The 26,685-nt window shown below is 36.7% G+C and overlaps 1 protein-coding gene across 5 annotated transcripts in view; it reads right to left on the bottom strand.

The window, feature by feature from the left end:
* Positions 1–26,685, bottom strand: part of ELF1 (E74 like ETS transcription factor 1) — a 103,952-nt gene that overhangs the window by 58,294 nt on the left and 18,973 nt on the right. For 2 of the 5 annotated variants that reach the window (XM_068526345.1, XM_068526350.1), the window contains exon 1: positions 17,361–17,478. The exons of 1 other annotated variant lie outside the window; for it this stretch is intronic. The gene's annotated coding sequence lies outside the window, so the exon portion shown is untranslated. Of the gene's footprint in view, positions 1–11,269; positions 11,386–17,360; positions 17,479–26,685 lie in introns of those variants that run through there. 2 more of the 5 variants (XM_068526346.1, XM_068526347.1) reach the window with 2 other exon arrangements.

Genomic DNA, 26,685 nt, shown 5'->3' with positions numbered 1-26,685 from the left:
TAATAAATCAGTGGTATCAAGATAAATTCTATACAATCTTCCAAGGGTCTGCCCATTCTCAATCTGAAAAGTGTGGAATCACGCACTTTTAGAACTAAAAAAGATGTAAGGATTACCTAGGACGATTCATTTGTTGAACAGTTAGAGAATTTGGGCCTAGCGCAGTCTGACTTGTCCAAGGTCACACAGACAGTTAATGACAAAGAAAGCAACAATTCTCTACTTTTCCCCAATTCCCAGCCCAATTCTCTACATTAATAGAACTTCATTAGTATTTTTCATTAGTAGAGTATCTGGACAAATAAGAAATCCCTTACACACATTTGCTACCTGGTAAATCATTTTCAGTCACATTTTTATGTGGAATATCTGAAAAAGAGGAGTTTCTAGATTTTTCTATTACCGTTTTAAATCTTAAAATTTTACTATTGTTGTTCGTTTCCAAGTTCTATCATATCATACTATCTTGCTTTACCTTCACTCAGCCTAAAAAAGTGAAAAGGAAACATCAGTCAGCCTTTTTATAAAGCTACCACAATAACTCATTAAAATACTTTAAAATAAATTTCATTGACATTTTTCTTGCTAGTTCTTTGAATACAATATTGCTATCACACTAAAAACTTGTAGATAAGAAAAAAATAATAAACACACCCAAATGTAGTTACAGTTAAGTAACCAGACTTTAACCTCCCCCAACAAGGGTAGTCTCTCAGTTTCTACTGAATAAGGAAACAAACAAACAAAAAAAGACACTAATTGTAAAATAAATCTCACTGCATAGCACTCTCTAAATCATGTACTCTATACACAAAATAGAAGAGGAAAAAATACAAGTAAATGTCACAGAGGAGCAAATCATTCCCTACTGCGTTCAGGGTTCTCTTAATTCAAAAAGAAAATGTTTCTATACTACCACCTTTAACTCATTTCAAATATTCAAGGAATTCAAGAAAATGTAGAAAAAGTTTAAAAGTATGTTCTTGGAATCATATAAGTACCATACATATAACCATCTGTATCTCTTAAGTAGCTCCGCTGCTTTAGGCATCTTTCATTGAAACTGAGGGGGAGGCTGGGAAGTGAAGTACTTAGATCTTTTTCAAAAGTATATTTTTATTTCCATGTGAATGAAACACAAATTGATGTTTTTTGTATTCTGGTGATATATGCAAAGCCAAAGCAGGCCTTGGAAACCTGAATAAGCTCACCTTAGCTTCAACCATGTTAAAGTGAAAAAGCAACAACAACAACAACAAAAAACCCACAAAGTCAATATGATCAAGGGAACAGGCTGACTTCTCTATGCTTGGCCTTTTTGCTGACACCCCAGAACAGTTCCAGTACTCAGAGGACAGGCTGCAATTACTCACTCCCCAGACCTGAAAGGCCGGTTCTTTCACATTGTTCTCCACTTCCCATCATTGGCCACTTGGGCCTACCTGGTGTCACATTACACTCAGGCAGCATTTGTAGCACCTTGCAAAACCATATCACATACCTAGACCTGTTCATACCTGTGGTCTCAAGATTAACCCTTTTTCTGAACATGTTCTGAAAACAAGAGAATTTAAAACCAAAGAGAAATACCCAAGAGTAATCAGATAGTCTTTTAACCTTGGTCACGAAAAAAAAATTTTACTTTCTCCAAATGGCTGAAAGTGATAATTGTCAAAAATGTCATTTATTGGTGTTTTTATTATGCAAATAAACTGACTGAAGGAACTTTCTTCCCTCCAGCACGCAAAATCTAAACTCTGACAAAAACACACCTAGGTCGGGAACACAAATATGCTGAAATGTGCTTATCAGCAAGACCTGATCAGGCAGTTAAAATTTTTCTTTCTGTAACAAACAAGAATCAGCTCACAAGAAACTGTTTCATTTCTGTGGTTGTTTATTCCCCTGTTTAATATTATCATCAGAGAAAAGATACGCTCTAGTGCAATGGTTCCCTCATCTGAGAATACGGCAGATTCCCATCAATAACAGCGTTTCATTCTGGCCCAAAGTGAAGGCGAAAAGCCAGGGATGTTGCTGTGAAGTCCCACAGGAGATTTTGCTACAGGACACGGCTCCTGCCATCTCTAACTCCCACACTGCAAAATACTCTTCTAGAAGAGACTGTTAACTCTGTCAGGAGAAGTTTCACTCTTAGGAAGAGACACACCATCAGGTGAAAACAAAATCAAAGGTTACATAAAAAGCTTAATGGCCACAGATTATATTATTAGGTGATAGCAGCTCTATGTGTTCAATTGATGGGTCCTTACTACCTTTACTCTAGCTCCCCTTGTGGTTCTTCACCCTGCAATAGGAGTAATTAACCAAAAATGAAAATATGATCAACTTACTTCTCTACTTAAAACTAACCAACGCAATACCGTAAATCAATTATAGTTCAGTCAAAAAATAAAAAGGGACTTCCCTGGTGACGCAGTGGTTAAGAACACAGGCTCGAGCCCTGGTCCGGGAAGATCCCACATGCTGCAGAGCAACTAGGCCTGTGTGCCACAACTACTGAGCCCGCGTGCCACAGCTACTGAAGCCCGCGCGCCTAGAGCCCATGCTCCGCAACAAGAGAAGCCACCACAACAAGAAGCCCACGCACTGCAACAAAGAGTAGCCCCCGTGTACCACAACTAGAGAAAGCCCGCGTGCAGCAACAAAGACCCAACGCAGCCCAAAATAAATAAATAAATAAATAATTAAAAAAAAACTAATCACTGGCTTCCACTGCCTGTAAGAAAAACTTCAAATTCATTAACAGGGCTGAAGTGGCTCTTCATGATGCCCCAAAAGGTATGAGAAAAATGCAGCCAGTCAGATTTATAAAAACAGGGTATCTGATCCCCTGCACCAGAAGAGCGACTGGGAATAGTCCACGGACCAAGTTTCAAACGACACCTCGGTCACAATTTTTTTACTACTCTTCACTCCCATCTCAAAAATAGGTACACCAGCATTTCCGCATTTTATAGTCTCTCATGGCCCCCTTACCCCACCCCCGAATTAAAGAAGCCAAAGTCGGCCCTGCCCCAATTCCCCCCAGCCCTGTATGTACTACCCTTTCCCAGGCTTCATCTGTGCTGAATGATAGGCTCAATCCAGATCTCTCCACATCTTCTTTGGTGATCATAACCTTTTATACCTGTGGCATTTTAGGGGCCTCTTCCAAGTCACAGTGGGACCAGACTTCAGGATATAAACTCTAGAGATGCAAAGCATTTTCACCTTTTCCCAACTCACCAACAAGTTTGATGGACTCAAAGATCCTTGTGCACAAAAATTCCTGCTCACTATGTGTGAGAATATCCCCAATTTCATAGCATACACCTTTTCTTCTTTAAATAATAGAAATGTAGTTTAAATAAGTTTGGATATAATCAAACGATTCTGGCGCTCCATGGCAAGATCCTTAAAATGGGATTCTTCCTACAATCATCCTCGTAACTACCTGGCTCTCACCTAAGATGCTAAACTCAATGACACCAAAAAAAACTAGAAGCAGTAAAACCACAAGATGAGAGATGAGAAAGTGGAAGGGCATGGGCTTAGTATAAATTACACATGTAACTTTATATTTTCCCATTGTACATATCTTAAGTTGAAGCAAACTTTAAATATCATTCACAAGTAATATAAAGATTTATAATACAGGGAATTCCCTGGCAGTCCAGTGGTTAGGACTCCGCGCTTTTGCTGCCGAGGGCACGGGTTTGATCCCTGGTCGGGGAACTAAGATCCCACAAGCCGCATGGTGTGGCCAAAAAAAAAAAAAGATTTATAATACAGAACAGTTCAATTTTTAGGCCTTCCACAACATCCATTTTCAGAAGAAACCATGGTCTACTGATTGACTTGGTGGTAAAAAAAAATTGTTGAATATTTAGTGAACCTCCCCTAAGCTCAGCACTGTGGGAAAGACAAAGAGATACTGCATGGGCTTGTTCCTGTGAAGCTTACAATCTAGTTCAGGAAACAAGACCAAGAGAGAAAACAACTGAACACCAAAAGTTAGCATTTAATTAAACGCTAATAAAGCTGATCAATACTGCAGCATTTCAGAAGAGGGGATGGTCAAATGGATCAAGGAAACACTTTAGACAATAAAGGACTTAAACTCAACCTTAAAGTGACGTAGGATGTGGAGAGACCACAGGGAAAGGGAAAGACAGTATAGTGTGTGTATGTGCATGTTTGCTTATGCGTGCATACATGTGTACATATGTGCATGTGTGTGCGCACGCGTGTGTGTGTGTGTGTGTGTGTGAGAGAGAGAGAGAGAGAGAGAGAGAAAGGCTGAGACACAGAAGAATAAAGAGAATCAAAACCAACCAAAGTAAGTTCGGAGATAGTTAACAGCCTGACCAGAGGTAAGAGTTGACAATGGGAACTAGTAGAAAATGTGGTTAAATAAGCAAAGCAAAACCAATTATGGAGGGTCTTGAAAGTCAGGCAGTGGAATTTAGGCTTGATTTGGAAAGAAGAAGTGGAAAGTTCCTGGAGGTTTTCATATCCGGTTGCAACAACAGAGTGTGGTCCCAAGATTACAAAGCCCAGTGCAAGTGGGATCTGGTAACTACCATCTAAAAATGATGAGGACAGTTTAAACAAACATTCCATAGCTTGACTGCTACACTGATAACTTCTAGCCACTGATGTGTATACTGTCCTCCTTAAATTCTTCATTAATTACTTGTAATAGAGATTCTCAACAATGGTTTTAAACTACCCAGGGTGTGGGGAAATTATTTAAAACAAACAAAAACCACTAGTTTACTTCAACTTTTTGTTCTCTGCCCAAGGATTGGAAGAAGGGAGAAACAGGAAAATAAAATTTTCAAAAAGATATGACTTATTACGATATAACCTTTCTTACAAGTTATTCAATTGAACATCAAAATTGTCCTACATCCATTTGGATACCAGTGAAACTTTGAAATATATGAACTCACTGCATCTATGGATGATTGTATATTGCCATTCAGTATTAAATATTTTGAAAAGATGATGCTGATTCAGTTAGTGAAGAAGGATATGATATCCATGACAGATGAAAGTTTCTTAGTCACTTAATAGAGACTTCTATCACCAACTTTCAAGGAATCTTTACTTCCTTCCAGGGTGATGTTTAAAAGAGAGACACTCCTGTAAAAACGTCTAGCTGTGTTAAACTTGCTCTTTGTTAGAGGTATTTTCTGCTTTATGGCTTTGCCTTACTCTTTGGGAGTTCAAGAATTCAAAGTTGCTGTAGTAGATATAACAGGCACTTATTAGATTTTTAAAAATACTTTAACATGAAGACACATCCGGAAATTGTACAATAGCACAAAAGGTCCATTTACATTATCATTTGTTGGTAATATCTTAGTGTCTAATAAGTGCTTTTACAATTTATAAAGCAGGACACATATACTACTTTACGTAATTCTTAAACATCTCTACAACTACTGATGTTTTTGCACAGATACAAAAAAACCATGACACTTATCCTCAAGGAATTTAAGAAAGAGATGATAACAAATTAGAAATAAATAATAAGAAGAAAATAACAGCTACTATTTACATGTGCCAGGCCTTATGCTACAGTATGTTGCTACATCTGTCATTTAATCTTCATATCAGTAATAACCATGCATTGACAGAGCCAACCAAATAAGGGCAAAAGGACTTTGTCATGGTCACCACCATACTCCCACAGCTTACACAGACGGCCCATGATAAATATTTGTCAGAGGAATACTCAAGATGCTCAGAGAGAGTTTGAGCACGTCTGACTTCAGCTCACGCTCACTCATCCATTCACACACTCCACTGAGTACCTACAACATGTCAGACTCTGTTCTAGGTGGCAGGAATACAGCACAGAACAAAACAGACCAAAACTTCTGCCTTCGAAGGGCTTCTAATCTAGTGATCTTGATGTTCCCCCTCAAAATATTCTGCTTTAAAAATGTGAGATTGTCAGGCAATACAGTTATCTTACAAACCCATGAACAGAAACTCTGGCCCTCTCCTCCCATGTCTAACTCCCAGCTACCTCTCAATCCCTGGCAACTAGACACAGAATATGCGACCTCTCCCACTCGAAGTGGACAGTAAGAGTTGTGGGAGAATTTCTTACCTTTCAGACAATCTGTAGGCACATAAGGAGGGGGGAAGGGAAAATTTGAGGTGAAAATAGATACAGCTAAATCCAATGGCTGACTTCTTCCAGGCAAACCTCAGGGCCTCTATTTCACTTTAATTTTTAATTTGACTTTGAGTTAATTGAAATTTAACAACAACTAAAAAGTTTATTGGAACTTTTTTAAAGCATTCCCTTCACAAATATAAACACTTCAAGGAAGAAGAGAAAATTCTCCCTGTATTATCTTTTCCTATATATTAGATGGCCTTCAGAAATCATATCAGTACTATCTACATTCTTTTATTTATTTCACAAGTGCTCACTACGGACCTATTTGCCAGACACCAGTGGGTAAGGGAGAAGGACAGGAAAGAAACACTATGACACTATGGGCAATCAGTCTATCAGCTAAGACACTATGGGCAATCAGTCTTTCAGCTAAGACAAAAGATGTAGCAGAAGTGGCTACAAAGCTTATTCTCCCATATTATTCAGTAATTATTTGCTGGGGGGACATTCCAGATAGAAGAAGCTAAGGTAAACCTAAAAGGTTAAATCACTGAATAATAGGTAAGATAGTAATTTAATGAAAACAAACCTTTTCCTAAAAGGACACAAGATTTAGCATCAGAAGACCTGTATCCAAATCCTAGTCCTGCCATTTACCAACTTTATTTTCTTGGATAAGTCAACCTCTGTGGCCTTCCTTTCATCATCTTAAAGTTGTACCTAGTAAGATTTTACTTTGTAAACCATAAAGTGCTCTAAAAGTTTTAAAGAATACTGATAAACCAAAATACAAAAATAAATTAATGCTTGTCAAAATCTTGAGACCAACATATTAGCTTATCATTTCATATTGCATGTATACCATAGACACAAATTTGAATGCCAGTCTTTTATGACCTATAAAAATTTCACAAAAGTAAACACATTTTATATTTTCTATATCAAACATCTAATTGTGATCCATACAACCCATATAATACAAAACAAGCCTACAACATGCCTAGAATCAACAAGTGACAAAAGTTTAATGAAACAAGCTTTATACCTAACTGGTCTCCCTAATGGGAAATTAGAGCAGCAATTGTACATCTGTGTCTCTGTTCCTCTCATCGTGGTTTAACTGACAGGAAGCAGAGAACAAGATATGGCATACAAACGTCAAGTATTTCCTGCCTTCTCTGCTACATCTTTATGTCGTTTTATAAATAGTCCCATAGTTTATGTGAAAAGGTATCAAAGCCTGGTGTCAGAAGCGTAAGATAGAATTGGTAAAGAGTGTTTATGAAAACAGAACAATTAAAAAGGTATTCTGAGGTTGGGATCTAAGTTCATTACACACATGAAGACTCGTTATTAATAGATTTCTTAAGAAGTATTCTTAGGAGTAAGTACCTTACAAATTAAGACTTGAAAACCACAATGAGTGAGTAAAAAAATCAAGTCTCTGAACAACAGCCCCCAAACTATTTTACCCAACTGGTTAGATAAATAGCATGTGACCACCTAGACAGAAGACGCTCTCCCCACCCTGCCTTCACCTCTCAAAAAAGATAACTACCACCAAAAACAAAACAAAAAACAAAACAAACTTTGAACAACTGACTCAAAACAGCAGGACAGACACCTTGCCTCTTTGATCTCTGGTCATTTTTACCATGGCTTCTTGTGAGCACTTCTTCCAGATTACAATTTGTGTTCACCCCCAATCAAACTATCTCCACTCCCTTGCTCTCTTCTCAGTATATCCAAAACATGACTCACATTATTTATTCACATATGTTCACCAACTATACACAAAGCAGACAGAACTCCATTCCCAATAGGTGAATACTTATTACTGTTTTAAGTCATTTTAAGCAAGCTTGCAATTAATTACAACTAAAACAGAGATGCTCACTTTTCATCATGCCTAGCTGCCTCCCCAACTAATAATTCCTAAGAATCACCTCAATTCATCACTCATATGCGTCATATTCCATAAAAACTTGGGCACAATACAGCCACCTTCTCCATTGGTCAATTCTTACCTAAGCTATAAGCTACCACAACTACAATTTCACCAGGCTATAGTGCTATTTGTCTCTAGGTCAGTGTCCACAATGACTCAGTATTTTACTGCAAGTAAGCTCATCTTATGGTCTTTCTTTCCTAAAGAGAATTTAATATACATGTAATAATCAGCTTTAAGCATGGCACCATGTTCCTAAAGCAAGTAACATTTCTTAAATGAGTATCTTGGAAAACAATTTCATTTTTATTCAGTATTTTTCAATGAATATATCTAGTTCATTCTTTTCAACAGTGTAAGAGTTACTAGTGCCTTCCTAGCATATCTTTAGTATATTTCTGCTCTTACTTGTAAATGTATTACCCTCAACTGTCCCCAGTATCTAGGGAATAAATGCTCCCTGAACCTTAAGGGAATTGTCCATTTCCTTACACGTTAGCTCCCTTCCCACAGCCTCTGGCTCTGATGCTTGGGTCAAACCACACGAAAATGGTCAGAAAAGTCTCAGGACATCTGCTGAGAACCTGGCGTCTACCACTTCTCAACAATCAAATACGCTAACCATGGTGAGCAGCTGTTCTATTCTTCCAAGTGCAGACGAACAGTGCACCTTCCTTTCAGTTTATTCGGAAGACTAACAGGTTATAAATGATCCTATAACAGCCCACATATTTGTCTCTGATCCAAAGACGAAAGGATCAAATATAACACCCAGCTTAACAGTTCATGCCATAAAACGTTCTGAATAAACAAATAACTTACACAAATCTTCTGTTTCTAAATATGAACTGTCTCTCAAACTAAAACACATATAACATTAATTCTGATTTTTCTAATTTAAATCTAAAATCTTCACATTCTTTTTCTTTATGCTTTAATATGTGTTTTGTGTGGTATATATTTAACCTTATATAAATAGTATAATACTGTATATATTCTTCCAGCATACTTTAACAAGCTTCTTTAAGACATAAAATTCTAAATAAACACAAAGGTTACTTGGAAAGGAATTTTAAACATTCGCTAGGGCTCAGTGCTTAGAAAAATATTATTACCAAAGAAAGATAAATCATGATTATTAGGCTTCCATTATAACAAACAGAAATATCTAAGATGCAAAAAGCAGCCCATCTTCAGTGATGCCTCTCACAAAGTGTTCTGACCTTCTGCAGAACAAAGGCTATAGCCCACCTTAGGAATGCCATGTGTAGAGATCTAAACAAGAAGCTTGGTGGTCTAACCTTTTCTAACTTGCCTAAAAGGTGCAGGCTACACACTGCCACCAACACAGCATTGGGGACTTCCCTGGCAGTCCAGTGGTTAAGACTCTGCACTTCCAACGCAGGGGGCACGGGTTCAATCCCTGATCCGGAAACTAAGATTCCACATGCCACACAGTGTGGCCAAAAACACAAAATACGGCGTTGGTTCCATCAGCATGGATATGTTCTAAATTGCCATAAGAAAATCTCTGGCTGCTGTATTTTCCAGCATCAAGAATTCTTCCTAACAGACAATAAATAATTGTTGAATGAAATCAATAAATTATATAGGATGAAAAGGAATATAATAATAAAAAAAAAATCCAGGAGACCCCTGAATTGCATGACTTTTAAGAACCCTTCCAACTATAAAATCCTATGATTTCTACTTCCATTTGTTCCTCTTTGTCCCTGCCACTACTTATACGGACACTGTGAAAAAGAGCTCAAAAATGAGAGCCAAGGGATGACTGCAAAAGCGAAACACTGGATTAAGATCTATGTTTTCCTTTTTATAGCAACTCCCACATTTACATTATTAAATTTTGGAAATCTTATATAAAGATTCCATATCAAGTTTATAACAAAAAAAGTCATTAAAGATGCAGGAATTACTATCATTATAGTAAGGATTTTAAGGAAACAAGATGACACCCATATCAGGAAGCAAGATGAAACACTAATTATGGCAATAAATCTGGTTAGATGTAAAAGTCTAATTTGGGGTTTTAGCTACTTAAAAGTTTATCAGTGTCAATTAATACTATATCAATTATGTCTTATGAATCTTTGTTCTAAAATGTGTTTTTGAAAAATATTTGAATGTGTGATGATTCTAAAGACTAAAGTATTTCTAACAAACTATAGCTCCAATGGATCTCAACTGGAAATTATCATTTACTCATCAGAAGTATGCCTAGAGGACTTCCCTGGGGGCACAGTGGTTAAGAATCTGCCTGCCAATTCAGGGGACGTGGGTCTGAGCCCTGGTCCGGGAAGATTCCACATGCCACGGAGCAACTAAGCCTGTGCGCCACAACTACTGAGCCTGCGCGCCTAGAGCCTGTGCTCCGCCACAAGAGAAGCCACCGCAATGAGAAGTCTGCGTACTGCAGAGAAGAGTAGCCCTCGCTCGCCACAACTAGAGAAAGCCTGCGCGCAGCAATGAAGAGCCAACGCAGCCAAAAACAAAAATAAATAAATAAAATAAATTTATTAAAAAAAGAAGTATGCCTAGAGCCATCTTGTTAGTTATGTGGGACAGATACACGGTCTTATTATAACTTCATTCTGAATCTACCTAATCTCCTTCACTGAAATGGTGATTTTTTTTTAAATGATGTGGAGTTTATTCACCACTTTTTTTTTTTAAATCAACTTCTACTCCTCATCAAATTAAACATTATTTCTCAGTTATGTATAAATGTGGGGCAAAAATAAACTACCCCTTATATAGCACAATTTACTATGAAATAGTTCAACCAAAGAAAGAATACATTGACATACCCATCACCCGGCTTCACATTACATTAACACTTTTCCATACTTTGTTTCAGATTCTTAAGAATAAAAAAGTCAAATATAGTTAAAGCCTTCTATATATCCCTCACCAATCTCCTCCAACTATTCTAAAATTGATGTTGCCCCAACTGTCTATATTTTTATACCTTTATTTCATACATATCCATAATAATATTGTTTTTATGTACATAATAGGGATTATAATGTATCTATTCTATCAAAATTTGTTTTTTATTCAAAATTATGTTTGAACTAATTAAACTCTAGTTAATAAATGACAGGCATGCTAAACTGCTTAGTGTTTAGTGGTCAAATATACTAATGTTTGCAACTTACTCTAAAGGCATCAACTGCCCATTTGTTTAGGGTCCTGGAAGATTTTAGTCCCCAGAGCAAAACACCATAGTAAGATGTTGAATGGGTAGGAAGGCATCAATAGCAGGCATCTGTTCCTAGGAAAGATAATGAAAAACTCTAAAGTATCTTAAATATTCATTCTCTCCATACTCTTTGTAAACTCTTCACATATGCTCTTGCATGTATGCTCCAAGAATTATGTGCAAGAGTGTTCCCAAACTGTAAACAATCTACTGCCATCAACAAGAAAGAATAAATACATTCCGATACAGACAATGCAATACTACACTGCAATTAAAATTAAGTAAGATAAAGCTCATAGAGTTAAATGAAAGAAGCAAGTCACTATAGAATATATATGGTGTCATCCATTTAAATAAAGTTCAAAGGGGTAAAACTATAAAGAAAAGCTTATCACAAAAATCAGGATAATAGTTATTTTTAAGGAGAAACAAACATGGGCAGAGTGGGGGATTTCTTTTTTTCTTTTTAAATATTTCTTTCTTTCTTTCTTTCTTTGGCTGCGCCGGGTCTTAGTTGTGGCACTCGGGATCTCCGTTGCCGCATGCGGGATCTTTAGTTGAGGCCTGAGGGATCTAGTTCCCCGACCAGGGATCGAACCTGGGCCAGTTGCATTGGGAGCAGGGAGTCTTAACCACTGGACCACCAGGAAAGTCCTGCTGGGGGATTTCTATCTTAATAAACATGCTCTGTTTCTGTTGTGACATGGGTAAACACTATGTAATTACATTTAAACTGTATATGTTTTATACGCTCCCCTACATGCACATTTCAGTTTTAAAGAAAAAAGGATAATGAATTGCTCCATTACAATACTCAGCTTCCATTTAGTATTTTGGTATAAAAAATAAGATGCACATAAACTAACAGTTATTAAATCAACACCTCATTTTTATAGTTTTATTGTAAAATTTTCTAGTTTCACTGTTTACAGGGCTGTTTTCTAAAACACAGAAAATAACCAATTTTCTTTAATTTAGATTTGTAAAACTGTACCATACAACTCTGCACAAATACAATGACCACTGTATTACTGAGCATCTATCACGTAGAAAATGAACTTTACATGACTTTACATCATGTACAGTCACACTGGTTCCTGCTACCTTGAAGAACTTCTGTTCCATGGGGTAGAAGACTGGAAAAGGATAGATGCAAGAAAATACAAATTTGAAAAACCAAAAAACCAAAAACTTGTATAAGTGGTTGCCTTTAGGCAGCAGGACTGAGAATGAGAAGGGGTAGAGAGGCTGTTTTTCACTAAAGGCTTTTTATTAGATTTTTTAAAATGTGCATCATTTTGATAGCTTTTTAATATAAAAATTATTAAATCAATCTTCATAAAAACTCCAGAAGGCATTCATATTGTTTACTGTTGTGCTTTTTTTTTGGTTTGTTTTGATGCTGGCAACCAATCTCAAGTTACAAAATATGGAGATAAAAAAGAGCTGAGGGCTTCCCTGGTGGCGCAGCGGTTGAGAGTCTGCCTGCCAATGCAGGGCACACGGGTTCGAGCCCTGGTCTGGGAAGATCCCACATGCTGCGGAGCGACTAGGCCCGTGAGCCACAATTGCTGAGCCTGCGCGTCTGGAGCCTGTGCTCTGCAACGAGAGGCCGATAGTGAGAGGCCCGCACACCGTGATGAAGAGTGGCCCCCACTTGCTGCAACTAGAGAAAGCCCTAGCACAGAAACGAAGACCCAACACAGAAATAAATAAATAAATTAAATAAATAAATAAATAAATAAATAAATAAATAAATAAATAAATAAATAAAATAAGATTTACAACTAATTTAAAAAAAAAAAAAAAAAGAGCTGATACCCTGCTACTCAGTATTAAAAGGCAAATGAAAGAAGAGCTCTGAATTCCTACAGCGGTAAGAGAATGAAAGTGAAAAGAGAAGTTTAGTAACAGTTTTCTGATGATGAGGACAATATTAATTCAGATACTTATTTACTGGAAGAGAAGGAAATCAAAACGTTTCTGCACAGAAATTTGTTCAGCCAAAGCTCAGCTGCATAATTTATCCCCTCTACCAACAAAGCAAACAGCCCAGGAGTTATTTTTTTCAAAAAGGGTGGGGTGCCTACACATTTGTAGTATAGCTCAATAGCCACTTTTACTCTAGTATACAGATCGTCTGACAAGACACAAAGACAGAGGTGACAAATAACTTTCTCTTTAGGAGTTCCTCTTCTACTAATGGGAGAAAGATTGCTCAGACAGTTGAAAACTGCCCTAATCATTTAGGTTGACTCAATGATATTACTAATTTAATTCCTACCATTTATATGAAGCAGCTCCTAAGCAAAGGAGCAAAATATTCTGGCCAACTGATGGTAGCAAAATTATATTCAGACCACTCAACTCATGGGACTCTTCTTCCCATTTCTATGAGAGTCTGTGAACACCTATGTCCCATTAGACGAGATGTAATGTAATGCAAAGCCTACAAATATGCAATCAACTATGCAGTTAAATGTCCAAAGAAACTCATACGGTAAAAAAAAGCTACTCCCTCCCAGACTCAAACAATTACAAACACTAATAGTGTATTTCCCAGGAGAGAAGGGTTTTCCAAGACTATAATGCTACCCTAAATCAGGAAGGGGCTGTTTTTGCTCTAACCCAAGAAAAACAGAATGGAGAGATACCATGAAGCAGCAAAGGGGACTAAAAAAAAAACTAACATTGGAGAGAGTGTGATGGTTCGCTGAGAGATAAAGAAGAGGCTAATTATACCTGAAAAACAAAAATAATTAGTTTAATTATATATTGTGGTCAAGATGGTAGTGAATGGGGAGCCGGAGGAGAAAAAGTAGAATTAGAGAAAAGGAAACATGCCCTTTAAAGATTTGCTACCACTAACTTTAACAGGACCTGCCCAACTGAGCAGCCAAGGGTTTAATGCAGCAAATAACACCGGCCTATACACTTGTGCTTGATACTCTGTCAAAGGTTGAAAAAGATGAAGAAATAGAATAAAACACCTCTGCTCGCTAAGAGCTTATATTCTTATTCTTATTGAAGACACTCTCCTTAACCTACACAAATGCTATTCATTCTTCAATACTCATAATTCCTAAAGACTCATAGACTTTCCTGCCTATTTTAAGCCTCAGTCACCTTTCACCTCTAGGCAAACAGTCTGAACCGAAATTTAACAACTCAGTGGTTTGGTTCCATTCTTTACTTATTTCACCTACGTTTTCCCAGTAAGAGTCTAAGTTTGTGAGACGAGAGCCCAGGTTTTCTAGCCTTCTGTGCCCTGTTTATTGCTTAGGACAATGAGGACCACACTGTGGAGAATCTGACACTGAATTAGGTTAGGGGACTTGGAAATTTAGAAGATTCAACAGTCATATGCAAAGCATTTTAAAAATCCAAATTTCAGACCTAAAGAAAGGCAGATCTAAAGTAAATTTCAACCACCATAATAAAACACATCAAAAAGTGAATAGACAAAGAGTTTGTATTCCCCAGAAGATTCTAAGAATCAAGTGCCTGGTATGTAAAGTAAACTTTCAAAGAAGAAGAGTAGGGTACAACAAATGGAATGAGATTATTAGTTACAGGAAGGTTAAAGTCAAGATTGTACTTTTGTTAGAGTTTAGCGACCTCCAGATTTTTGTAAACATATGCAAAGTTTAACACACACACTTTAATAGAACAAGGTATCATACTAAACAGTATATGCCCTCCCAAAAGAATATGAGGTAAAATTAAAGTGGAGATAAACCTGTCTTTGTATCTGGAAGTTCAACGTAAATTCCCAAGTCCTTGTATTTCCATCTCCCCTAGGCCCATCTTAAACATGCAATGTCACAATGCTTCAACTATGAAAAAATTCTAATAGTAGTGAAAAAAAGCTGTTGTAGAAATTCTCATCCTCTCTCTGATGAAAAAGGAAACTAGTTTGAACACATTTTCAAAATCATTAGTTAATTCATTTGGTCATACCTTATCACCAAAATGATCACCAAGCAACTTAATTAAGGTTTTATTTATTCTTGAGGAAATACAGACCATTTCAAACAAAGCATCACTTGTTGGTGTGGGCTAGCATGAGCAGCTCCAGGCTAGAAGGCCTGCCATCAAGCACTACATAACCCTGAGCAAGTCACAAGACCTCTTTGAGCCACTGCTTCTTCAACTATAAAAGTGAGGCAGTTGGATGATCTTCAGTCTTTTTTAACGCTAAGTTCTTCAAATTGGTAATTCTAAGTTTAATTCTGATGACTCACTTTAAACTCATATTCAACCTTATAAAAGGAAAGGGGTGGGATGGGAAGGGGACTGCCTAATAAGTCGTACTGGCCTTCCTTTGCTTCTATGCTTTTTTTTTCCTCCCTTCTCCCTGAAGCCCCACCTCAGTCTTCTCCACATAATAAGAAACTGAAATATATGACTGGTATTTATTTTTATTTGAATTGCACCAATGTCTTCATTTTAAGAAACTAAATTCTTCTACTTCTCTTTAATAAATAAAATCTTAATTATTTGCTTATTTGTGTGCCCCTTGATTTTTCTCTGTGGGTCACTGGCCTTTAAAAACTCAAAAAAAAAAAAAAAGAAAGAAAGAAAGAAAAGGAAGGGAGGGAGGGAGGGAGGGAGGAAAGACGGGAGGAAAAAAAGAGAGAAAGAAAGGCAAAAAAGTTTCATTAGATTTTTCACACAGAGCAGACTAGAAGTAAATACAACCTCTGCTTACTCAAAAGCTGACTAAACCAGCAATATGCAAACAAAGATGACAGCAAATGGCTCAGAGCTGAACTGGTAAAATGTCTGCTTGTGCCTGTCTTATAAGACCACAAATTGAGATCTGATAATATGAACAATCCTTTCAAAGAGTAAGAAATAATAGTTGACTGCCTAGAAATCTTCACTTTCATCTGACAGGCCTTCAAGCAGTTAGAAATTTATTAGCAGCGAATTTCCAAAGAACTAGCTAAATATCATTACAGTCAATAATAAATGACTTTGCAAATTTTATTTCTAAAAACTGTATTTGGAATCACTGCACATTCAAATTTTACTTTCATTCAAATTTTAGTTTTACAAATAACTTTCGTAAGCAATATACTGCTGCATCCAGCTTCTCAGAGCACCTAGAACTTCAAGGCACACCAGAATCTCCTAATTTCAATAATGAGAAATATTTCAGGAAAAAACTAAGCAACCTTTTCTAGGTATTTTTTATTTAATTCAAAACAAGCAAATTTTAAGTATAGTTGTGTAGACAGAAGGTTAATACTCTTTACTTTTTCTTTTTACACAAATCAAAATACTACGTTTCCTCAGAAACTAGCTATGCTTCTAAGGCTGTTACTCAGAATAAGTTTCCAGTGTGAATTATAAAACTTTATTATTTTTTTCTAATAGCAAATGAATCATTCTAGCCTGTCTTCCTCTTTATTTAATAATCACTTTAACTTGTTATCTAAATGACCATTCATTTTACTCAAACTTATATTTAGTTTTCAAAATTAAATGTTTAGTATAATTTCATTTACTTTAAAGAAAGAAAAAAGGATATTACAAAGGGCATTACAGTCAATGAGCAACACCTATGACTGAGGTGTCCCCAAAGTTCCCCTTAACTAAAACGCCAAAACAAAATCTTCGCTCTTGAACTTTTCTTAACACCCAAATCACAGGTGAATAATATAGTTTACTTAATTGTAAATTACAGGGTACCCTCACAAATACAATTACATTTTAAAAAATTAGAATTTGACCTAGTTTGCTTTGTAGTATGAAAAAGAAAGTAAGAAAAATCTCCTTTATTCTCAAGTCATATGGGGGGAAAAAAAATCACACAAAATATAAAAAATGCTTTACCAAGAAGATCTAAAACTTTCCAGAACTTGAATGCTTTGTTTCCCCCTAGTAGTGAAGTTCAATCAGGCATGTGACTGACTACACACATTTTTTCCAGAGAGTTAAAGAACACATTCAGCCCTGTCCTTCGACAGGTAAGAACCACCCTCCGTTTATCAGGCTCAGGAAACAGCCAGAAGCAAACACGCAAAATCTTAACAAGTTACCTTCAAATAGTCTCGTTCTCTTTAGATACTGTCCTTTGGGCTTGAAAGTAAAAAGCAATCCGGCAAGTTTTGTGCTGTTAAAATGGCTCCTGTAGATTGGGGAAGTGGTGTCTGTGCTTCAGCTTATGAGTCATATGTGAGACTGAGTGTTTCTAAGGGAGGCACGCCCATGTTGCCGTGGACCCAATTACTCTGCTAGGTCAGACATGCGAATCCACAGGTGAAAACGGGGAGAGGGGTAGAAAAAGGAGAGAGGCACAGCCAAGGAGCAAGGTCTACCTTGATTAAACCATTACTCAGCTCAGGTTAATTACCATAATTTAAAATTAACAATGAGATAGAATCAGAGTCTGTAAGGAAGCAAAATGAAAAACCTGTATGTTGTTTTAAAAAATAAAAATCTCAATTTTTAAAAGTTATTTTAATATAGCAACCAAATAAAACTATGAAGGAAAAAAAAAGTAGGGAAGGGAATGGAAGAGAGACAGCAAACTTTCTGGCTTTTAATGTAACAATGGCCCTGCTGAGTCTAACCTGGCAACTCATTAACTCTTATATAAAAGGGGTATATTGCTATGTAATCTGGAAAAGCTAGCACACTGTAATACCAGATGCAGATTTATACATTCGCTAAACAGATAAAATCCACTAGAAAATTCAAAGTTCAGTGGAAAAATAAGTGTGAATTACTAATCTGGTTTTCAGAATAAAAAAGCAAACTTGGGGTTAGAAAGGAACTAAAGTTCAATATAGCAAAATGATTTTAAATAGAATTGCAAGCTTGACAAAACTCTATTTGAAACAAATTATCAATGCAATCACGGTTCATAACTCTACTACTGCCAAGAGATAGTCACAGTTTTCTTTACCTTCCAAACAAAACTGTCCACACATAAAAGCCAACCGTGTGCAAAAGCACCCTGCTACGGCTCTGGTGAGCCCCAGGGTGTCAACAAAGCATATGGCCAGTGCAGTTTTCCTCTCCAAGTCATCGTACATCTGACAATGTGCCCAAGCAGTGGAAACGGTAATTACTACAGCTACTTACCCTGTCCTCTGGGTGAGTATTTATTAATTTATTCTAAGAGCTTAAATTGATCAGAATGGCTTGAAAGCATTAAGTACTTCCAAAAGTACTTGAAATGAAGAAGCGCAACTCACTAGCTAGCCTTCATCCTATCTTTTACAAAAAGTAAATAAGATTTAGCAAGGTTTTCTTCCTTTAGTTAATTACTTGGAAGTAATTATTCTGCCTTACTAGAGGCACAGCTGAGGGGACAAGCTGTCACTGACAGGAACTTTACAAACTGCTACAAAACATAATGATTGTGAACTAACTTTCTGCTCATTAAGTGCCTGTTTATCCATGCCACTGAACACTGCTTGACTAATATTTTTACTAAAATAATCTCCACGATTTAACAAATTATTAATAAAAATTATGCTAAAAAGAAAAATACATCACATTTTCTACTGACAAATGTCATATTTAACTTGCTTTAGAGCTCATTTATCCAGAATGACTACCTGGAACCCAAACACCAAGGAAAAAGGTCCTCTGAGCAGTCACAGGAAATTTTCACTGGAAAATCCCCCAAGTCGTTTCCCAGAGCTAAAATTTATCTTAGATAATATCCACAAATAAGCCTAACAATCTGATTATCTTTCACCTAATCAGAATTAGAAGTTATAAGTGGTGAAAGAGCGACTAGTGAAAGGATGATGTCGACCCAACAGGTGACAGAGTGGATAATGAAAGAAGATTTTTAAAAAGCACCTAACACTAGGACTATAACTTTAAAAGTACTGGGGTCCGAAGCCCTGACTCTGAAAGGTCAGTAAGTTCTACATACTCCCTGAGGGTATCACCAAATAGTAAGTGCCTAGAAGTCAGCATTATTATGATAAAGGTTTTTAAAAAACAAATGACTAACATCAAATGCGTGAAATTTTTTATGAAGTATAGATATATAAAAGGGTTCGCTTCTGCTATTGAGAAAATCCTTTTGTATCAAGTACCTTATTACTTGATAATGGCAGATATTCGTACTGTAATTTAAAAGTACTTTTGGCCACCGCTATGTAGAAGTGAAGTAAGAGATGTAAAGTAAAAATAATTACCCCTCTTCAACAGAAACAAACATCTTAGTTGTTCCCAAAGAGGCAATCCAGAGCTGCTACTGTAATATATTGCCCCTTTGCTCAGGGGTGTCTCTATAAGCATTATCTTACCACCTACAGGAATTGGATCCTGGTTCTATTCACAGCTCCCAAAAATCAATCTCCACCAAAAAAACAAACAAACAAACAAAAAAAACCTGGCAAACAGTTCAGCACAGGTTGAGTTCAAATCCTAGCTCTGCTACCTATTAGCTGTGTAATCCTGGGAAATTACTTCTAACAGTACCCACCTCCAACTCAAAGCATTACTGTGAGAATTAAAGTCAGTTCATATACTACTATTTGGAATATATAAAGAACTTTCACAACTCAAAAATAAGAAAACAAGCCAATTTTTTAAATGGTCAAACTATTTGAACAGATACTTCACCGAAGAAGAGATACAGATGGTAAATAAGCAGAGAAAAGATCTCAACGTCATTACTCAATAGAGAAAAGCAAATTAAAGTCAGAATACCACTACATACCATTACAGTAGATTAAAAACAACAACAACAACACTAACAATACCAAGGGCTGGTGAGGATATGGGACAACTACAACTCTCACACACTGTTGGTGGGAATGCCTATGCGGAAAGCAGTTTAGCAATTCTTTACAAAGTTGAACATACACTTATCCTACAATCCAGCTGTCCTACTCCTAGATATTTACCCAAGAGAAATGAAAATGTGTCTATTTAAAAAAAAAAAACTACATAAATATTTATAGCAGTTTCATTCATTATCACCAAACACTGGAAACGCAAATGTCCACCAACTGGTGAACAGATGAACGCGTTGTGGTACATCCATACGGTGGAATGCTATCAGCAATAAAAAGGTATTAACTTCTACACTTCTGACAGATGATACAATATGGATGACTCTAAAAGCATTAGGCTAAATGAAATAAGCCAAACTCAAAATACGTACTGTATGATTCCATTTATATGACATTCTAGAAAAGGCAAAACAAAAAAGACAGAAATTATATCAGTGGTTGCCAGGGGATGGGAATGAGGGGAACGGGTTGACTACAAAGGAGAACAAGGGAACTGTTTGGGGTGATGGAAATATCCTGTATGGTGACTGTGGTATTGGTTATAATACCTGTACATGTCAAAAATCGCAAAACTGTATAACTAAATAGGGCAAATTGTACTGTACATAAACTATACCTCAACAAATGTGACTTGAAAAAGAAATCCAGTTCATGTACAATACAGTACTAGGCGCTTAGTAAATACTTCATAAACATTAGCTGTTATTATTATGCTTCATAGTAGAAGCAACCAGTATCAAATACTTCAGGATGACAAACTTTAGGTCTCTAAATTTGGAAATAAAATGTGGCATCTTAGACTTGTGATGGAAATATAATGCACCTGTACATACTGTGGGTATGTTTATTTCTAAAATTAGAAATATATCAAAGTCAGTATATATCCTAATATAGAGCTGTCACACCTGGGGGAATTGCCAACATTTATATTTGAACTATTAGCTGAGAAAGATGTCAACTGAATGAATTTATTAAATACCAGTTGAAGTTAAGACACTTCATTTCTGTTTAAAAATAGAACTTATGAAAAGAATTTACTGTGTAAGCAAGCACTCTTCTTCCCTTTTATTTTTACCTCTTCTTGAACTCAAATTTGAGAACTTCTAGTACATGAAAATACAGAACAGTCTAAGTTTCATATCTAGGAACCCCGGGCTAAGAAAAAGGCATGGTTTGAATCTTTCTGGATCTGCAGCTAACATGTTTCCATCCAGAGATGGAAGAAGAAAAGATCAAACCATTAAAACGATAAATGACCAAAATCACTCTTCCCTACTATTTAAATATAAAAATAAAAATTTAAGGACCAAGATTCAGTGTTATAACTCTTTCAGTGGGACAGCATTAATTTTGTTGATGTTAACACCTCCAAAGCATAATCCCAGGTTCTGAGCAACGTGTAGCATTTCCAAATGTGAGCTTAAATGTAATTCTCTATTATCTATCACTAGATTTGTTAAACCAAGGCCCCCTTCCCCTTCCCCCTTCAGATTATAAGACTCATCCATAAGAATGTCCTCCTGGTCAAGTGTCTGTGTGTTTTCAGAGGCAAACCAAAGGCAAAAGGGGCCACAGCTTTGTCTGGCTTTGTTCATTACTGTATTCCTACCACTAAGACAGGGTCCAACACATAGCAGAAACTCAGACGTGAATGAGTAACTTTTCTCAACCAGTTCATTGAAGGGAAATTTTAGCGTATCAGGATTTTACCTGTACACTGAAAATATTTTTAACAGACATGATTTCACCCTTTTTTTTTTCAAACTGAGGTTATAATTGACATAAAACTTTATATTAGTTTCGGGTGTACAATGTAATGATTCAATACTGTACACACTGCAAAATGATCACAGTAAGTCTAGTTACCATCTGTCACCATAGAATTTTTTCCTTGTGATGAGAACTTTTAAGACTCTCTGAGCAACTTTCAAAAAGGCAATACAGTGTTAGTGATTACAGTCATCATGCTGTACATCACATCATCATGACTTAATTATTTTATAACTGGACCTCCTTCACTCATTTAATTTACCCTCTAACCCCCCTTCCCCTCTGGCAACCACCAATTTGTTCTCTGTATCTATGAGTTTGGTTTTGTTTTGTTTGTTCATTTGTTTTGTTTTTTAGATTCCACATATAAGTGAAATCATATGGTATTTGTCTGTCTGACTTATTTCACTCAGCGTAATACCCTCAAGGTCCATCCATGTTGTCATGAACGGCAAGATTCCATTCTTTTTTATGGCTGAGTAGTATCCCATTGTATGTATGTGTGTGTATACATATATACACCACATCTACTTTATCCCTTCATACATCAATGGACACTTAGGTTGTTTGATTTGACCCATGATTTGATATAGCTGAATTCATGTAACTATGTTACAAGATTCTATTGTAGGTGTTATTTTGGGTGTTAGACTTTCCTTTCTTGTCAAAAATAACCAAGACTTGACTGTATAATTATATTCTTTATAATGCTCCCAGGTAATATGCTAAGTGCAATCTCAAGTTTTATATCACCATGAAATTATCTCTTGCAATTTAAAATTCAATATTGAAGACAATATATTTTTTACTTCAGTGGATTGTAACCAGGGATGCACCTCCGAAATTACCGAAAGAAACTTCTGAAGATACGTGCCTACTCCTAGAAACAGATTCAGTGGTATGGATAGAGCCCAGGCTTATGAGAACCACTGCTCTGCTGCTACGGAGCCCGAGAACATAATGTAGTTAGTGCTCTTCACACAGCAGCCGCTCAGAAAGACTCGTGTCACCTTACTATTCAGCAACCTCCAAATGTGGTGGAGAGGAAATCTTCTGTTTTTTATACTGAGATGAGAGTGAAACTTCAGCTCCTCCTCTGCTATTCTTCAGGTAAAAGCAACATATCATAGAAAAATAATATCTCAACAACATCTTAACTGTCCCTTTCTCTACCACCAACTGCGTATTTGCAATTCACGTTTCACCACTATCAGAGAAATCTTCCTAAAGAACAACTCTGTGAGTGATGTGACGATCACTCATGGCTGAAAAACAAACTTTGATTCCCTAGAGGCAAAAAGCTGGACTACTTATCATGGTGTTCAAAGTTTTCACAATCTGACCTCACTTCACCTGTTTCCAGTCCTATCTTCCCCGCTCTCCACCTCTTCCCCACTGTCTATCTCGGGTCTGTTTTTCCTCTCTCTCCCTCCCTCCCCACCCCCCCACCCCTCCACTCCCCCCTTCCACCCCACCCCCCCCACACACACACACTCTCCAGCCTTACTGAAACCTTCTGGATTGCTCCATTCCTATTTGTTTGCCTTCTCTGGGCTTGGAAAGCACTTACCTTATTTCCTACCCTTTCCCTTATCTCTGCCTACTCATCCATCCTTCATAATCTCAGTTCAAATGCCTTCTCTACATGAAGGCTCCCCTCTGTTGCCCCACTTATAACTATTATTACAAGAACTGACCACAAGGCTGAAAGGAAACTTAGAGATCCTCTATTCAGTCCAGTGGTTTTTAAATTTTTCTGTTAAGTAACTGAATTCTTATAAAAATTTTCAAGGAAACTTGATACTACATTCATTTAAGTTTTCAGTGTTTTAAGAAAACCTAAAACATTGATACAGTCTAGTCTCATTTAAAAATAGGAAAAGGAGGTCTACAGAGAGAAGTGACTTGACCAATGTCAAGTCAGTAACAGATCTGAGGTACACTTAGGCACTCATTCATTTAGCAAATATTCACTGAGCACCTACTATGTGCCAGGCACTTCTCTAGGCCCTTGTTATACAGCAGTGAAGAAGACGACACATTGTTGATAACGACCCCTACTCACATGATGCTTACATTCTAGCCAGGAAGAGAGAAATGTTATGAACTAAATATATAGTATGTTGATTATAAATAAAAGATACAATAAAATGTGTAGTATGTTAGTGATAAGGACAAATAAGAAAAAATAAAACAGCAATGAAAAGAATATGACAATTAACACAAACTAGCTAGGGAAGATTTCCTTTTGCCAGGTCACTTTTGAGTAAAGACCTCTAGCCATGAAGACACATCTAAGGAAGAACATTTCAGGCAGAAAAAAGCCCATGCAAAGACTCTAACAGGGAGCTTGCCTGATATGTTCACGGAAAGCAAGGAGGCCAGTGTGGTTCATGTAGAGAAAATAAGGAAGAGAGTAACAGAAGGAGGAAGAGCACTAGAAACTAAGGGAGAGCCTCACTGTTTAGAGACTTTAGCAGGAGAGTTTGGAGTAGCTGAGTCATAAGATTTGACTGCCGTGTTGAAAAAAAGCTGCAGTGGGCCAGGGATGGAAGAAAGGAGAAGCTTATGCAATAACTCAGAAAAGATGATAATGGCTTAGACAAAGGAGGCAGAAGAAAATATGAGTAAATTATGGGTATGTTTTTAAGGAATATCCAACGAGATTTTTGAATGGACAGCAAGTGGATTGTGGGGGAAATAAGGCTTCAAAGCTCAGTTTCTGGCCACTGGAAGACTGCAGTTGCCAAAACTGTGATAGATTTGGGGTAAGGGGATATCGGGAGTTACTGAACACATTAAGGTGAACACAGATGGCGATGGTTTGGGGTAGGGGGAGATCAGGAGTTACTGAACACATTAAGTTTGAGATGCTCATTAGCTATCCAATTAAAGATGTCAAAATGGTATTACTGTCCTGGAGCTGTTATACACAGTCCTGAAGCCCAGGGTAGAGGTCTGGGCTAGGTATATATATTTGGGAGTCATTAACATATATTTGATATTAAAGCTACAGATATAAAAGGTAACAATGACAGAAGCTTGGGGACACTCTACTATTCAGAGGTAGGGGAGATGAGGGAGAACTAGCAAAGAAGGCTGAAAAGAAGTACCCAGAAATGCAGCAGGAAAATAAGGCAAATGTGGCATTACCCTGAAATTTAAGTAGGAGTACTTCCACGAGGGAGGAATGAGCAACTGTGCCAAATGCTGACAACAGATCAGATAAGACGAGGTCTGAGAGGAAAACGACAGTTGATTTAGCAGCATGGACATGACTGCTGATCTTGAAAGAAGAATTTTCATGCTGTGGTAAAGGTGAAAAAGAAACAAGCAAAACACCCGATCAGACAGAGTTTAGGGGAGAATGAGGGGTGAGAAACTAAAGACAGAAAGTCATTTTGTTGTGAAGGGGTCAAGAAAAGATTTTTGGGGTGATGGAGAGACTGTTGTTTAAGAAAAGCAGTGCCTTTCTTATTGCCCAGAACATTCCATTTTGTATTGCAGTTCATTCTGTACAACTCTGTGTCTACATTCATAAACCAGTTACCCACTTGAGGGGAGGAACTGTATCACGCAGCTTCTACAACCAACTGTGACTGTGAACAAGTTACTTCACACCACTGTGGGATTTCAGTTTCCTTTTTCTGTAAAATATCGGGAGAGTCTAGAGATCTGGTAATTCTGAAGATCCACTTTAGTTCTGACATTTTATTACGCCATAGCCTCTCTGAGGCCTCTGAATAGTGTTTGAGGAACTGAAAACAAAAATCACATTAAGGCTACATTTAAAAGAGAAGTCTCCTCCTCAAATTTTTATATAGTTTATTGAAAGTAGTATGTAAAATTACCAGATATTCAGAACAACCTGGAAACTTTATAAAGTCCTCCAAAAATTCAATTACATTTATTACACTTTACTAATAAAAGGTTTTAAAAAAAAGAAAACCTATACTAATATTCTGGAAACATTTTTTTCTTATGGCAGTAGGATATTTAAGCAAACAGACTTTTAACACAAGTTCCAAAAAGTTCATCTTAAAATACACCAAAACTCCATGCTCTTAAAAAAAAAAGACAACTACCTTTTGCTGTTAGTAAAATTTAAGACAATATGATAGAGGTCAAACCTCTTATTTTAAACTACCCTGATTTAGACTATGTCTATTTTTATTTGATATTTCTTATTTATCTATAAAACAAATTAAAGGGCCTACTTACAAGGAGATTAATAAAAAAGCTAAGTATTATGGCTTTCTTATAAATAAATGCATTCAATATAAATTCATCATTGCTTGTGGACCGATGACTTACTTGGCTTGACTTTTTGCTGTAGGCCTGAATCACAGAAGGCTCAGCCCCGAAGATTAAAACCCAGCAACGTGAAAAAAATTCACCTTGCTATTATTTTTGCTCTTTAATAAAAAGAACCAAATATAAACAGAAAAGTAGGGGAATTTTAGGACATGTTAAAGAAACAAGAACTTCAATTTCTCTTAATTACATTGCTGGTCAAAATAGAGAAATGAAGAAACTAACGTTAGCAACTAGCCCTGAAAATCCACAAAAAATTGACTTAAATTGCTTGTTATAGTGCCAGGACACATAATGTGTTCTGAAATACCTATCCAAAAAGGGGGAATAAACAAACATACTAATACTACATCCATACTCAGCAATAAAATGAAATTAACTATTGATAAATACAACTTGGATGACTCTTAAAAGCATTATGTTGAGTGAAAGAAGAAGCCAGTGTCAAAAGGTTACATACTATATGATTCCATTTACCTGACATTCTCGAAGAGACAAAACCGTAATGATCAGTGGT

The sequence above is a fragment of the Eschrichtius robustus genome, chromosome 18 (genome assembly GCF_028021215.1).
Source record: "Eschrichtius robustus isolate mEscRob2 chromosome 18, mEscRob2.pri, whole genome shotgun sequence".
NCBI lineage: Eukaryota > Metazoa > Chordata > Mammalia > Artiodactyla > Eschrichtiidae > Eschrichtius > Eschrichtius robustus.
The sequence above is the reverse complement of the archived record's forward strand: the minus strand, read 5'-3'. Positions and strand labels throughout refer to the sequence as shown.